Here is a 15,822-nt window from a genome sequence, read left to right as displayed (position 1 = left end):
AAAAGGATAAATAAATAAATTATATTGCCCATATTCAGTTAGTAATCCAGCACATCTTTGATTTCTCATTGATGGTCAGCGTAAATAAATATATATCTATAATTAAATAAATAATACTACCCATCTTCAATTAGTAATTGAGCACACACTTTGATTTGTCATTGATATTCGGCTCGGTAGCATAAAAATAACCAAATTTATGTCAACTCAACACCAGTTGAGAAGAGGGAGTATCTACCACTGGGTGAAGAGCCAGAAAATTTCATTATTTGACGTGGCAACAAGAGCAGTTTTTTGTTTGTTTTATTCTTTTTGTGTGTGTAGAAGACGACCACAAATGTCTGTGTAAGTGGCTACTGATTGCTGACGGCGTGAGAGTTAATCCACGAGACTGACGGAGAGAGCTGTGATGTAAGAGGCGGCTGACGCCATCAGGCCCATGCGGTTCATCAACAGTTTCAGGCCCTACGCTAGGGGTGGCGTGGCAGCGACCTATGGCTCTTCTTTACTTACAAGGCCCTCGGCGTCATCTCCCTGGAAAGAGACCAACTGAAAACGGCTGAAGCATTATCTGCACAAACGTACGAAAACCATTTTTCGAAAGATTGCAGGAACTGGAGAAAAATACATTTAGGGGTTATCCATATACTGTTCAGAGGAAGCTTCTTGAGCCGGCCGCGGTGGTCTAGCGGTTCTAGGCGCGCAGTCCGGAACCGCGCGACTGCTACGGTCGCAGGTTCGAATCCTGCCTCGGGCATGGATGTGTGTGATGTCCTTAGGTTAGTTAGGTTTAAGTAGTTCGAAGTTCTAGGGGACTGATGACCACAGATGTTAAGTCCCATAGTGCTCAGAGCCATTTGAACCATTTGAAGCTTCTTGGTATTCGCCTTCAGGAATTTTTTTAAAAAAATCATGCTCGTCCAAAGACCATAGTATCATCGTCATTGGGATTTTATCTACTTCTGGATAACAGGATGTGGTCGGTTTGTAACGTCATGACAGAAGTAATATTTCAAAATTATTACTGTATGCATACTCAGATACATGTTTTTTTTTAGAAACAGAAACTGAAGTAAGCGCGTAATTGTTTTTCGTTACGTCACACTGATTATTCATCTTGCTTCTACCGGCAGTCCGTTGCTCAGAGGTATGATTTTGTAGTCTACCATTCATAATTCGATATTAATATACTTTAACTTTAGGGCCGGATAATGCAAAAGTAGGAAGCTCGTTTGAATAAATTCTTCGATGTTGCTGAATTACTAGTAAAGTTACATTCTCTCACATGCCATAAATGTTCCTGAAATAAGTCTGGAACATCTCATCTAACACAGAGACTTACACTGTGAAACAACTGATGCAGTATTAAATGCGCGACAAGTTACTGGAAAGACAGGCCAGTGTGGCCGAGTGGTTCTAGACGCTTCAGTGTAGAACCGCGCGGTCGCTACGGTCGCAGGTTCGAATCCTGCCTCGGGTATGGATATGTGTGGTGTCCTTAGGTTAGTTAGGTTTAAGTAGTTCTAAGTTCTAGGGGACTGATGACCTCAGATGTTAAATCCCATAGTGCTCAGAGTCATTCAACTTACTGAAAAACAGTGGAGGAAAGCCACATCACACAGGATTGCATTAATAGATCTTTGCAGATGAAGCCTTCATGTCTTTTCTCTCAAATAATAAAATTCGTTGGCAGGGTCGAGCATCGTATTATATTACGGTCTCATATAGTATGGACTCCGATTACAGCAAGCGTTATTTACTTGCAAACACTCTAAATCAAAAGTCAAAGGTTTGTAAATGTGGGTCAAGTATTAAGATAATAAACAAAAGAAGGAAGGGAAGACAACAAATGTAATAATCATAAAGGTAGTATTAAACCTGTCTTCGATGGCGCGAACTCAGCAGAATGATTTGTGAGATATGTGAGTGCAAGTGAAGGCTGTATATACCATAAACCGTCAACTTCCTTATAACACTGTGAGGCGCTTATTTCTGGATAGCAAAAGGTGAGCTCCCAAAGAGACAAGATTCCCCCAGTGTTACTGAACTGTTTGTGTTACTTTCCATTATGAACATTTCAAGATTTTACCTTGTCATTATCGGCTGGCTTTATCTAGCAGAAATTTGTTGTATTTCCTATTGCCGTGAAACTGAAGGAAGTGTGTCTTCGTTGATGAGGAATCATCTTGATATCAGCTAAAACCTGCTTTAATCAAAACCTCGCACTGCCTGAGGACTTATATTCGGTGACCAGAAGCGTAACCTCTGCACAGATGGCAAGATGTAATTATTAGGTTTATAAGGATCTTTGATATCCATCTAGAGGGGTGAACAATGGAAAGTGGCGACGAAAGGTCCAATGAAACGGACGCAGGTACATCGAGAGATTGCTAAAGGGAACGTCAGTGCCGCCATGACGGCGTAAAAAATCGCAACACCAAAAAATAAACTACACTCCTGGAAATGGAAAAAAGAACACATTGACACCGGTGTGTCAGACCCACCATACTTGCTCCGGACACTGCGAGAGGGCTGTACAAGCAATGATCACACGCACGGCACAGCGGACACACCAGGAACCGCGGTGTTGGCCGTCGAATGGCGCTAGCTGCGCAGCATTTGTGCACCGCCGCCGTCAGTGTCAGCCAGTTTGCCGTGGCATACGGAGCTCCATCGCAGTCTTTAACACTGGTAGCATGCCGCGACAGCGTGTACGTGAACCGTATGTGCAGTTGACGGACTTTGAGCGAGGGCGTATAGTGGGCATGCGAGAGGCCGGGTGGACGTACCGCCGAATTGCTCAACACGTGGGGCGTGAGGTCTCCACAGTACATCGATGTTGTCGCCAGTGGTCGGCGGAAGGTGCACGTGCCCGTCGACCTGGGACCGGACCGCAGCGACGCACGGATGTACGCCAAGACCGTAGGATCCTACGCAGTGCTGTAGGGGACCGCACCGCCACTTCCCAGCAAATCAGGGACACTGTTGCTCCTGGGGTATCGGCGAGGACCATTCGCAACCGTCTCCATGAAGCTGGGCTACGGTCCCGCACACCGTTAGGCCGTCTTCCGCTCACGCCCCAACATCGTGCAGCCCGCCTCCAGTGGTGTCGCGACAGGCGTGAATGGAGGGACGAATGGAGACGTGTCGTCTTCAGCGATGAGAGTCGCTTCTGCCTTGGTGCCAATGATGGTCGTATGCGTGTTTGGCGCCGTGCAGGTGAGCGCCACAATCAGGACTGCATGCGACCGAGGCACACAGGGCCAACACCCGGCATCATGGTGTGGGGAGCGATCTCCTACACTGGCCGTACACCACTGGTGATCGTCGAGGGGACACTGAATAGTGCACGGTACATCCAAACCGTCATCGAACCCATCGTTCTACCATTCCTAGACCGGCAAGGGAACTTGCTGTTCCAACAGGACAATGCACGTCCGCATGTATCCCGTGCCACCCAACGTGCTCTAGAAGGTGTAAGTCAACTACCCTGGCCAGCAAGATCTCCGGATCTGTCCCCCATTGAGCATGTTTGGGACTGGATGAAGCGTCGTCTCACGCGGTCTGCACGTCCAGCACGAACGCTGGTCCAACTGAGGCGCCAGGTGGAAATGGCATGGCAAGCCGTTCCACAGGACTACATCCAGCATCTCTACGATCGTCTCCATGGGAGAATAGCAGCCTGCATTGCTGCGAAAGGTGGATATACACTGTACTAGTGCCGACATTGTGCATGCTCTGTTGCCTGTGTCTATGTGCCTGTGGTTCTGTCAGTGTGATCATGTGATGTATCTGACCCCAGGAATGTGTCAATAAAGTTTCCCCTTCCTGGGACAATGAATTCACGGTGTTCTTATTTCAATTTCCAGGAGTGTATATAGAATAATGAAATTTAGGGAATACATTTGTTAATTAAGGAGACTAACACTGCAAGATCAGAAGTTAATGTAAACGCAATATAAGCCATTGCAAATGTGAAATGCTGGTGCATTAATAACCGGTTTAACAGCAAAAATGTTGGCTGCAGTCATGCGAATGTGCATGCATTGTGTTGTACAGGTGCCGGATGTCACTTTGTGGGATGGAATTTCCTAACTGTTGCACTTCGTCTATCAATACAGGTACAATTAATGCTGGATGTGGATAACGCTGGAACTGATGCTCGATTGGAGACACATCTGATGTGTAGGCAATATGTCAACACTCTGTAGAGGACGTTGAGTTACAACAGCGGAATATGAGCGAGCGTTAACATGTTGGAAAACAACTCCTGGAATGCTGTTCACGCAAATTTCGGGCTTGCAGCCGGTCGTCGTTCAATACTTCGCACGATATTTCAACTGGGCACCTGCCAGTCATCTTCAGGTGTGCCGTCGCAGACTGGCGATAAAGTTTTTTTTTTCTTTTTTCTTTATTGTATTTCAATTCCCCAGCGGGGCGGGCTGGCAGCAGCATATGCGCTGCTCTTCAGCCGAAAGACATAGAACAAAACAATAGAAGACATTTAAAAACAGCAAAGGAGAGAATAAGGTGAACATAGATATAAAAAAAGGGGGAACATCATGGAAGGCAATAGACAAAAAAACGGTGTGACTGTAAAATGGAGATAAAAAACTGTTGAAAAGTAGCACACACAAAAAGCCACACAAGGCACAGTAGGACTGGAGCATAAAGGTATCGACGGATGGCGTAGCACATAACGTAACACTGACGGCGAACCTCAAGGCAGTACACAATTAAAATCACACCTCTTGACGCACACGAGAAACAGCACTAAACACAACACTGATGTGGCACACTGACGATGATCAAAACGGAGGATCTGCCAGGCGCTAGGAGATGAGGGAGACGATAAAGTTCTCCGCTCCGCAATATATAGCGTACTGTAACTATTCTGCGCATGCGTCGAAAACTTGATAGTTGAACCAACACTGCCCGCCGGCAGCGCCCTCGCTGGTGGAATAGCGGAACTCAGTCGCCCTCTGCGTTGCTGTTTGCCACGGCCGTCGACGCACTCTGTCGTCTTCGATTTGACCAAATCGTGGAGATGATGGGATTCCATGCACTGTCCAGGTGGTAGCCGCTGTCACGGTTTAACAGATTTTCCGCCAGTCGTATTTCTACGGATTCTTTAATAATGGAGTCCCAGAAAGACGTTGCTGTAGACAAAATCATTGTTTTCTCATACTCCGTTGAATATCCAGTAGAAATACAATGTTCAGCAATAGCGGACTTGCTTGGCTGCAAAAGGCGGGTGTAACGTTGATGTTCAGTGCAGCGTTCTTTCACTGTGCGTGTGGTTTGACCTATGTAAGCCATACCACATTGGAACGGTATCTTGTAAATTCCGGCCTTTCGTAGTAACAGATTGTCCTTAACTGATCCCACAAGGTCCGCAATCTTCGATGGTGGGCGGAAAACCACTTTTACCTGAAATTTTCGGAGGATTCTTGCTATTTTAAACGAAGTGTTGCCAACGAAAGGAAGAAAAGCTAAAGATTGTTCCGGCATGTTCTCCTCTTTATTCACTTCCTGCTTCTTAGTTTTAACTGTTAGTGCCCTGTTAATCTGCCGGATGGAATACCCATTTTCGCTGAATACTGTCTTTAGATGGGCGAGTTCTTGAGACAGTATGAGCTCTATGAACAAGCGTTTTAAGCAAACTCATGGTTTGCGATGGGTGATGGCAACTCGATGCTTGCAGGTACAAATCAGTATGAGTGGGTTTCCGGTAAACTGAATGCCCTAGAGAACCATCATTCTTCCTTCGAACCAGGACATCCAAGAAAGGCAAACAACCATCTTTCTCTATTTCCATGGTGAACAGGATGTTGCTATGAATGGAGTTGAGGTGATGTAGAAACTCCATTAATTTATCTTCTCCATGAGGCCACACTATGAAAGTGTCATCCACATACCGCCAGAAAACTGTTGGCTTCAGGGCAGCTGATTAAAGCGCTCTCTCTTCAAAGTCCTCCATAAAAAGGTTGGCGACCAAAGGAGAGAGGGGGCTACCCATGGCGACACCGTCAGTCTGTTCAAAATATTCTTGATTAAACATAAAATAAGTTGAGGAAAGTGCGTGCCTGAACAAAGCAGTGATATCAACAGGAAACATGTTACCAATCAGTGTCAAAGAATCTGCAAGAGGAACTTTTGTAAAAAGTGAGACCACATCAAAACTTACTAGAAGGTCTACACTGCTAAGACGAAGAGCCCCCAGTCTATTGATAAAATCAGCTGAGTTTCGTATGTGATGTGAGTACTTGCCTACGAAATGTCTCAGTAAGGAAGCGAGATGTTTAGCTAAATCATATGTAGGAGCTCCAATGTTGCTCGCTATTGGACGCAGAGGAAGACCCTCTTTATGAATCTTTGGAAGGCCATACAGTCTTGGAGGTACACAAACATGTGGTTTTAACCTCTTGATGGTCTCTTGCGGTAAGGAGGAGAAATTTAATAGTGCTGAAGTTTTTCGTTGCACACGTCCTGCAGGATCGTAATCAATCCTCCTATAGGTAGAGTCACTTAGCAGACCATACATCTTATCTTTATACACACCACGAGGTAACAAAACAGTTGCATTACCTTTGTCAGCTTTCAATACCACTACCTCAGGGTCCTCTCTCATATTTCGTAATGCAGCCCTTTCTGCAGAGGTTAAATTACTGCGTTGAGTAGGATCCTTCAACAGAGCACGGCAAGTTTCCCTTCTTATTTCGTCTGCGGCATCCAAAGGAAGACATCGTACAGCTTCTTCAACACCACTCAAAATACTTATTAATGGCGGTGCTGTAGGTGTAGGCGCAAAATTGAGTCCCTTGTTTAATACATACAGCGTAGCGTCGTTCAAATTCTTCTCCGTGAGATTTACAACGGAACGTCGTACCATTTTCCCTTCTGGCGACGGCTTCTGTGGCAACAGTCGATCAAATTTTGATATCTGCCGACAATTAGCATCATTGTGGATCCACTCGAACTTGGCCGAAGTCACTCCATCAACCCAGTCCCATGATACAGGAGAAAGATACCTTGCAACCTTCAGATGTAACTGGTAAACGTCTGCTGGAATATTGAACGACGACCGGCTGCAAGCCCGAAACTTGTTTGAACAGTCAATTCGTCGGGAAAATTTTAAAATTCACATCAGACGCCTTTACGGGGAGGAGATGGCCTCACATATCCGAAGTTTCGAGAAGCTACGTGGTAAAAGAGCAAAGCTTTTAAGTTCATTAACCTTTTTATTGAGATGTCGGGACCATTGCATAATACCAAAATTTGCTAGAGTGACTCATTTCATTAAGACCGCTACTGCATGGAAGATTACTGAGAAGGCTAGTCATGCTATTGTCAAGGAGAGGATTTGCTGTACAAGACGAAGGTTAGATGCTATTTCAGCAGACCTTTATCAGTTACATCTGAAGGTTGCAAGGTATCTTTCTCCTGTATCATGGGACTGGGTTGATGGAGTGACTTTGGCCAAGTTCGAGTTGATCCACAATGATGCTAACTGTCGGCAGATTTGAAAATTTGATCGTTGCCACAGAAGCCGTCGCCAGAAGGGATAATGGTACGACGTTCCGTTGTCAATCTCACGGAGAAGAATTTGGACGACGCTACGCTGTCTGTATTAAGCAAGGGACTCAATTTTATCAATAGACGGGGGCTCTTCGTCTTAGCAGTGTAGACCTTCTAGTAAGTTTTGATGTGGTCTCACTTTTTACAAAAGTTCCTCTTGCAGATTCTTTGACACTGATTGGTAACATGTTTCCTGTTGATATCACTGCTTTGTTCAGGCACGCACTTTCCTCAACTTATTTTATGTTTAATCAAGAATATTTTGAACAGACTGACGGTGTCGCCATGGGTAGCCCCCTCTCTCCTTTGGTCGCCAACCTTTTTATGGAGGACTTTGAAGAGAGAGCGCTTTAATCAGCTGCCCTGAAGCCAACAGTTTTCTGGCGGTATGTGGATGACACTTTCGTAGTGTGGCCTCATGGAGAAGATAAATTAATGGAGTTTCTACATCACCTCAACTCCATTCATAGCAACATCCTGTTCACCATGGAAATAGAGAAAGATGGTTGTTTGCCTTTCTTGGATGTCCTGGTTCGAAGGAAGAATGATGGTTCTCTAGGGCATTCAGTTTACCGGAAACCCACTCATACTGATTTGTACCTGCAAGCATCGAGTTGCCATCACCCATCGCAAACCATGAGTTTGCTAAAAACGCTTGTTCATAGAGCTCATACTGTCTCAAGAACTCGCCCATCTAAAGACAGTATTCAGCGAAAATGGGTATTCCATCCGGCAGATTAACAGGGCACTAACAGTTAAAACTAAGAAGCAGGAAGTGAATAAAGAGGAGAACATGCCGGAACAATCTTTAGCTTTTCTTCCTTTCGTTGGCAACACTTCGTTTAAAATAGCAAGAATCCTCCGAAAATTTCAGGTAAAAGTGGTTTTCCGCCCACCATCGAAGATTGCGGACCTTGTGGGATCAGTTAAGGACAATCTGTTACTACGAAAGGCCGGAATTTACAAGATACCGTTCCAATGTGGTATGGCTTACATAGGTCAAACCACACGCACAGTGAAAGAACGCTGCACTGAACATCAACGTTACACCCGCCTTTTGCAGCCAAGCAAGTCCGCTATTTTTTTTTTTTTACTTTATTGTCATTTTAAAACCTATACAATAGGCAGGCTGGCAGCAGCACACTACGCTGCTCTTCAGCCAAAGAAGACATAAGCATAAAAAACAGGAGAAAAACATAAAAGTCACAAAATGGTGGGCGATAAAACAGGAGACACAGAGAGACAAACACGGAGCCGTTCACACTCGACGATAAACCACACTACAAACTGTTGAGACGACGCACAAACACGGAAGAAGACGATGGCACCGGTGAACAATGGAGTGTGACGGTGAACACTGAACACTAAACACGACGGCACACACAAGACACTGATGGCGGCGATCTCCGGCGCGCGAAAGTCCACGTAGCGTGTGCGAGTCCGGGGACCTGCCAAGAGGGGAACAGGGGTGAAGTGGGGGAGAGGGGAGAAAAGGATGCCAATGGCGGAGGAGACGGGGGCAGGAGGGAGAGGGACTGGGGAGGGGAGGCCCGGGGGAGGAGGGGAGAGAAAAGGAGGGGGGAGGGAAAAAGGGAGAGAAGGGAGGGAGGGTGCCCTGAGGAGCATGCACAGGAGGAGGGCGGGAGGATCAAAGTTGGTAGGAGGGGTAGATGGAGGGGAGGAGGGCATCATCAGGGAGGGGGAGCTGGCGGAAGCCACCTTGGGAGAGGGTAAGGAGGGTGGAGAGATGGAGACCGGGTGGGACATGGGAGTACAGGCGCGGCAGCGGGCAGGGGTGGGAGAGGATCGGGGAGACGAGCGGGTGAGGAGGATCGAGTTTACGGGAGGTGTAGAGGATGCGTATTCTTTCGAGGAAGAGGAGGAGGTGGGGGAAGGGGATAAGATCATACAGGATCCGCGTGGAGGAGGGGAGACGGATGCGATAGGCAAGGCGGAGAGCATGGCGTTCAAGGATTTGGAGGGATTTATAAAAGGAAGGGGGGCGGAGATCCAGGCGGGATGGGCGTAACAGAGGATAGGGCGGATGAGGGACTTATAGGTGTGGAGGATGGTGGAGGGGTCCAGACCCCACGTACGGCCGGAAAGGAGCTTGAGGAGACGGAGTCGGGAACGTGCCTTGGCTTGGATTGTCTGGAGATGGGGAGTCCAGGAGAGGCGACGGTCGAGGGTGACGCCAAGGTACTTAAGGGTGGGGGTGAGAGCGATGGGACGGCCATAAACGGTGAGATAGAAATCAAGGAGGCGGAAGGAAGGGGTGGTTTTGCCTACAATGATCGCCTGGGTTTTGGAAGGATTGACCGTGAGCAACCACTGGTTGCACCAAGCGGTGAACCGGTCAAGATGGGATTGGAGAAGGTGTTGGGAGCGTTGCAGGGTGGGGGCAAGGGCAAGGAAGGCGGTGTCATCGGCAAACTGGAGAAGGTGGACGGGGGGTGACGGCGGCGGCATGTCCGCCGTGTACAACTAGTACAGAGGGGGGGAGAGAACGGAGCCTTGGGGCACACCGGCGGAGGGGAAAAAGGTGTAGGAATCGGAGTTATGGATGGCAAGTCCGCTATTGCTGAACATTGTATTTCTACTGGATATTCAACGGAGTATGAGAAAACAATGATTTTGTCTACAGCAACGTCTTTCTGGGACTCCATTATTAAAGAATCCGTAGAAATACGACTGGCGGAAAATCTGTTAAACCGTGACAGCGGCTACCACCTGGACAGTGCATAGAATCCCATCATCTCCACGATTTGCTCAAATCGAAGACGACAGAGTGCGTCGACGGCCGTGGCAAACAGCAACGCAGAGGGCGACTGAGTTCCGCTATTCCACCAGCGAGGGCGCTGCCGGCGGGCAGTGTTGGTTCAACTATCAAGTTTTCGACGCATGCGCAGAATAGTTACAGTACGCTATATATTGCGGAGCGGAGAACTTTATCGTCTCCCTCATCTCCTAGCGCCTGGCAGATCCTCTGTATTGATCATCGTCAGTGTGCCACATCAGTGTTGTGCTTAGTGCTGTTTCTCGTGTGCGTCAAGAGGTGTGATTTTAATTGTGTACTGCCTTGAGGTTCGCCGTCAGTGTTACGTTATGTGCTACGCCATCCGTCGATACCTTTATGCTCCAGTCCTACTGTGCCTTGTGTTCTTTTAATCGTCGCAGTGTGTGGCTTTTTGTGTGTGCTACTTTTCAACAGTTTTTTTATCTCCATTTTACAGTCACCCCGTTTTTTGTCTATTGCCTTCCATGATGTTCCCCCTTTTTTTATATCTATGTTCACCTTATTCTCTCCTTTGCTGTTTTTAAATGTCTTCTATTGTTTTGTTCTATGTCTTTCGGCTGAAGAGCAGCGCATATGCTGCTGCCAGCCCGCCCCGCTGGGGAATTGAAATACAATAAAGAAAAAAGAAAAAAGAATCTTTATCGCCAGTCTGCGACGGCTCACCCGAAGATGACTGGCAGGTGCCCAGTTGAAATATCGTGCGAAGTATTGAACGACGACCGGCTGCAAGCCCGAAATTTGTTTGAACAGTCAATTCGCCGGGAAAATTTTAAAATTCTCATCCTGGAATGCTGTTCATGAAGGCAGCATAACTGGTGGAATCAGCAGATTGACTTTCAAATTTGTAGTCATGGAGCATAGAATAACCTCGAGAGTCCTCCTGGCGTCATACAAAATCGCACCCCAGACCATAAGGCTTGGTGTAGGTCCAAAGAGTCTAAACACGCAGTCAGGTCGTATGCAAGCCCTCAACTGGCCTCCTCCTAGCCAACACACTGTATGTAACCAGTTTTTAAGTGTTTATGTTGGCAGCGCGATAGACTGTGTTAATAACTCTGGCAGTGCTGTGCGCCCTCTGTAAGAGACTCTGTGGCTGGTCGGACTCGCGGTTGAAGGTGAACAGCCAGTAGTGATGTCAGTTTGGAGTGAATAATCAGTAGTGGTGGAAGTTAATAGTTAACAGTCATGGAGGTTAGAGGTTTTCTAGTGTTAGTGCGAGCAGACGGTCTGGACGTGTGTCTGTCATGGAAATGTAAGATTGTTGATGATTATATACGTTTTATGGAACTCTATAACACAGATGATTATATAATTTTTTGAACTGGATGTCACATTATTAAGGTAAAATCTGCTAAGTACATTGTTTGCTCTACAACAAAATCTTTCCTTTGCTAGCCACATGCCTAACGCTTAAGATGGCGGCCACTGAGTGACGCGCGTTTCTTTGGCTCGCGAGTTTTTCCGCTCATTGAAGGTGTTACAGAGAAGTGCGGCAGTCCACAACGTGTGCATCCGACTAAACAAGAGTTACTTGCCGTGGTGTGTTGTTCTCCGTTGATTACCACAAGTGATAAGTGATAAGTGAGTGAAAAATGGGAAGAGCACGAGCAAGCGCCAGCAGGCGATGCTACAGGGGCGCAGGCGGCGCGGGCGCCCGGTCTCCGGCGGCAGGTGAGGCCTCGCTTCCCGACATCGGGGAGCTCGTCCGGTCCCAGGTGAGCGCGGCGCTGCACAGCAAAGACACGCTAGACGTAATCGTGCAGTCCATCACGGATTCTGTGACGGCCGCGGTCATGGACAAACTGCAAGAGTCTGTCGGGCGCAACAGCACCGAAATCCAGTCTCTTAAAAAGTCCCTGGCCGCACAAGAGAAAAAAGCCGCCGACCTAGAAGCTAAACTGTCTGCGGCCACCGATGAAATCGAGCAGTATCAGCGAAGGAACAGCTTGCGCTTGTTCGGGGTAGCTGAAAACGATCGCGAAAACACCGACGACCTGGTCATTAGCCTCGTGCGTGAAAAACTTGGCGTGCGAATCGACGTGGCCGATATTGACAGAAGCCACCGTGTTGGGCGCATGATACCAGGTGCCATGAAACCCAGGCCCATAATAATTAAATTTGTGTCATACCGGAAAAGAGCTGAAGTGTTTGCTCAGAAAAGAAAACTCGCCAAGAGTGGGGTTACCCTGAGGGAAGATCTGACGCGCGAAAGACTAAAAATTTTGAACACTGCGATCACACAGTTCGGCCTTCAAAATGTATGGACCCAGGATGGCAGGATCGTAGTCAATATGGAAGGAGGGAGGAAAACGGTGACGAACATGTCCGAACTGAAAGACTGAGCGAAATCTCGCGAGACACAAAGTCTCATATTGTACTCTGTCTAATATAAGTTACTTAGTATTCTTTCTTTTCATTTTTTTTACGTAAATATTGCTTCGTTAATTCTATAAGTACCATAAGTACTCTATTTAAAATCAGTCAATTGTTTCACATAGATATTGCTTCTTTATTTGTGTATCATAAGTGCTCATGTATATTCATATTGTCAGTCAAACGGGAATTAACATTCACCATTAACAGGAATCTCCTTAAAACCGCCTTTCTATATCTGTTATTTTCATCCTCGTCACTACCACTACTACTACTATTATCTTTTTCGTAAGCACCACTGCCACTTTCCATCTTTCTTTTCGCTCCCTTCTCCGATACCTCCAGCTTGTCTTTCACCTTTAGCCCACAGACGCTTGAGTCAGTCACGACCTTGGACACACCTGTAAATATGTCTTCCCCCGCGAAATCCAGCTTTTGTCCCTCTTCCGGCCAGCAGGTAAACGGAGCGCGCTCGGTCCTACAGGCGGCCACAATGGGACGGACCGGTTCCGGCGGCGGGCTCTTTGTGGCCCACGCGAACGCTCAGTCGCTAACGGCTCACTTCGACGAGTTCTGTAACCTGTTCTGCCAATCGCTGTTCCATATTATCCTCGTCTCTGAAACTTGGTTGAAACCAAACATCTCTTCCGACGCTATCCGAATCACTGGTTACACTCTCCTAAGGGCAGATCGTGAAACACGACGCGGGGGTGGTGTGGGTGCCTATGTTCGCTCTGATCTGAGACCTACTATACTATGCACATCGGATGCAAAATGCGAAGGAGAAGCAGAGTTCTTGTTTTTCGAAATAAATACATCAAATCAGAAACTGCTAATTGGAGTAATCTATAAACCTCCAAACGTCGGTGCTATGTCCTCCTTTCAGTCTGCCCTGTCCTCGCTCGTGACACTGTATGAACACATAATCATTATGGGCGACACAAACATCGACTTACAGTTAAAATCTCCCTCTGCAGAAAAACTAAGGAGACTGTTCCACTCCAATGATATGAGTTTAACACCGCTGGACCCAACTCATCACACGCCACACAGCCATACACTCATAGATATAATGGCAACAAAGCGACCAGATAAAATAATTCGCGCCAATCAGACATCCGCTCCAGGACTCTCTGCTCATGACGTGATATTCTTAAATTACTCAGTGCATACTACCAAAGAAAAATCTCACCTGGTAACCTACAGAAACCTAAAAAATGTTAACCATGACGCTCTTCAAAAGGATTGCTCAGACATCCCTTGGTATGATATAAGCAATGAACCGACTTTAGACGGAAAAATTCGGGAATTATGTCGCAAAATCATTGCACTGTATGATAAACATGCTCCTCAACGCACTGTCAAGGTAAAGAGAGCTCCCGCTCCGTGGCTCACCACTGCATTACGCCAGTTAATGAATAAACGTGATGCTGCACATAGGGCCTTCAAGCGTAACCCAACTCCCAAGGCGAACGAAGCTTATAGGAAACTCCGAAATAGAACCAAGCAGAGCGTGAGGAATGCCAAAATCAGACATGCCCGCTCTGTCGTATGCGGCATATCAAAACCTGCTGCACTGTGGAAAAAGCTGCGCAGTTTCGGTATAGGGAAGCGAAGATCTGACGCTGTTTATCAAGCGTCTGCAGAAGAATTAAACGATTTCTTCTCAACAGCTGTAAACTGCCACGCAGCGACAAATTACCAGCCCCAAGATATCAATCTCTCGAGAGACAAGTTTTTCCTAAAACATGTCACTACCGACACAGTACACAAGGCAATTACGAGAATCTCTTCCGAGGCAGTAGGAAATGATGGAGTGAGCATTGGCATGATCAAGAACGTCGTAGACACTATTACTCCAGTTATCACAGACATCTTCAACCTGTCTCTTGTCAGTAGTACATATCCTACTGAGTGGAAGCAAAGTTTAATTCAACCTTTACCCAAGACTGACAACCCTAAGTCGCCAGGTGACTACAGGCCGATCAGCATACTACCTGCAATATCTAAAGCCCTAGAATACATCGTCCATGAACAGCTGACGGATTACCTCAAAACTCATAACATCCATGACAAATATCAGTCAGGCTTTCGAAAGCACCATAGTACAGCAACTGCATTAATCAAAGTAACTGATGACATTAAACATGCTATGGACAGACGTGAAGCTACCATCCTAACACTACTTGACTTTAGCAAGGCTTTTGATACAGTTGACTTTGATATATTACTAATTAAAATGAAGCAGCTGAATTTCTCAAACAGCGCAATACACTGGTTCGACAGCTACCTCAAAAACAGAAGTCAACAAGTCATTTGTGGGTCGGAAAAGTCATCATGGAAAAACGTGCGCTCTGGAGTTCCCCAAGGCTCCGTCCTTGGTCCATTACTCTTCTCACTGTACATTAATGATATTTCTTCAGTGATTCACTCCTGCAACTACCATCTATATGCCGACGACATCCAACTGTACATAAGTGCAAGCCCCAAGAACATTGCTGACGCAGTAGCGAGTATGAACGCAGATCTTTGCTCTGTTTCTCGATGGGCACAGAACCTAGGTCTGAAACTAAACCCCAAGAAATCCCAGGTCATACTTATATCTCATCCAAAGTTAATCAGTCGGCACTTTCACGAAACAGTCCCTCAAATACACCTCAATGGTACCCAACTACCATACCAAAAAACGGTAAAAGACCTTGGAATAATCTTGGATGAACACCTAAACTGGGAAGAACAAACAGTTACAGCTTGCCGGAAATCGCTCTCCTCCCTACAAGCAATTCAGAAATTTAGAAAAATATTTCCAACCCATGTTAAACAAAAATTAGTTCAAACACTAGTCTTGCCTAATCTTTACTACTGTGATGTAGTTCAACACGGCACAAATAGTGAAAATTCGAGACGCCTCGAGCTAGTGATGAACGCTTGCGTTAGATACGTACGCAATATACGGTTGTATGATCATATCAGTCCTTCATACTCCCAGCTAGGTTGGATACGCCCACATAAGGCACGCGATCTCCACACGATGTGCTTACTTCATCGATTTCTTAGCCACTGGGGCCCCCAAT

Source organism: Schistocerca nitens, chromosome 5 (genome assembly GCF_023898315.1).
Source record: "Schistocerca nitens isolate TAMUIC-IGC-003100 chromosome 5, iqSchNite1.1, whole genome shotgun sequence".
Taxonomy (NCBI): domain Eukaryota; kingdom Metazoa; phylum Arthropoda; class Insecta; order Orthoptera; family Acrididae; genus Schistocerca; species Schistocerca nitens.
The sequence above is the reverse complement of the archived record's forward strand: the minus strand, read 5'-3'. Positions refer to the sequence as shown.